Source organism: Arachis duranensis, chromosome 3 (genome assembly GCF_000817695.3).
Source record: "Arachis duranensis cultivar V14167 chromosome 3, aradu.V14167.gnm2.J7QH, whole genome shotgun sequence".
NCBI lineage: Eukaryota > Viridiplantae > Streptophyta > Magnoliopsida > Fabales > Fabaceae > Arachis > Arachis duranensis.
The window spans coordinates 72401297-72402769 of NC_029774.3; positions in this window are offsets into that span (position 1 = coordinate 72401297).

Below are 1473 nucleotides of genomic sequence, written 5' to 3' on the forward strand. Positions count from 1 at the left end.
TCTCCAATCATGATGCTATGGATCATGATGGCCCGATCCACAGTAACTTCAAATCGGTTGCTAGTAGGAATGATGGATCTTTGGATGAACTCCACCCATCCTCTAGCCATAGGCTTGAGATCCAGTCTTCTTAGTTGAACTGGCTTGCCTTTGGAGTCTATTCTCCATTGGGCTCCTTCCACACATATGTCCGTAAGGACTTGGTCCAACCTTTGATTAAAGTTGACCCTTCTAGTGAAGGGGCGTTCATCTCCTTGCATCATGGGCAAGTGAAACGCCAACCTCACATTTTCCGGACTAAAATCTAAGTATTTCCCCCGAACCATTGTGATATAGTTCTTTGGATTCGGATTCACACTTTGATCATGGTTTCTAGTGATCCATGCATTGGCATAGAACTCTTGAACCATCAATATTCCGACTTGTTGCATGGGGTTGGCTAGGACTTCCCAACCTCTTCTTTGAATTTCATGTCGGATTTCCGGATACTCATTATTTTTGAGCTTGAAAGGGACCTCAGGGATCACCTTCTTCTTTGCCACAACATCATAGAAGTGGTCTTGATGGCTCTTGGAGATGAATCTCTCCTTCTCCCATGACTCGAAGGTGGAAGCTTTTGTCTTCCCTTTCCCTTTTCTAGAGGATACTCCGGCCTTAGGTGCCATTGATGGTAATGGAAAAACAAAAAGCTTATGCTTTTACCACACCAAACTTAAAATTTTGCTCGTCCTCGAGCAAGAAAGAAAAGAAAAGTAGAAGAAGAAGAAGAAAATAGGGAAGAGAGGGAGAAGAGTTGGTTCGGCTATGTGGGAGAATGTGGGTTTGTGATGTGTGAAAATGAAGAAGAAAAGAAGGGTATTTATAGGGAGAGGGGAGGGTATAGGTTCGGCCAATTTGGGTGGGAATGGGTGGGAAATTGAATTTGAATTTTATGAGAGTAGGTGGGGTTTATGGGGAAGAGGAGGTTGATGTGAATGGTGAATGGGGTAATTGGGAAGAGGAGTTGAGGTGATTGGTGAAGGATTTTGGGAAGTGTGATATGGGGAAGGGTGAAAATGAGATTTGGATTAGGAGAGTGTGATTAGGATTAAAAGAGAAGGTGGGAATATGGTAGGTGGGGATCCTGTGGGGTCCACAGATCCTGAGGTGAAAAGAAATACCATTCCTTCACCATATAGGCATGTAAAATGCCTTCATGCATCATTCTGGCATTCAAACGCCCATTGATGCACATTCTGGGCGTTCAACGCCCATGTAATGCATGTTTCTGGCGTTGAACGCCAGTTTCATGCTTGTTTCTGGCGTTCAGCGCCATTTTGTCCCCTCTGTGCACCTTCCTGGCGTTTAACGCCAGGTTGTTGCTTGTTTCTGGCGTTCAGCGCCAGAATGGTACTCTGTTCTGGCGTTGAACGCCAGCCAGATGCATCTTACTGGCGTTGAACGCCAGTCTGCGCTGCCTCCAGGGTGAAAAAT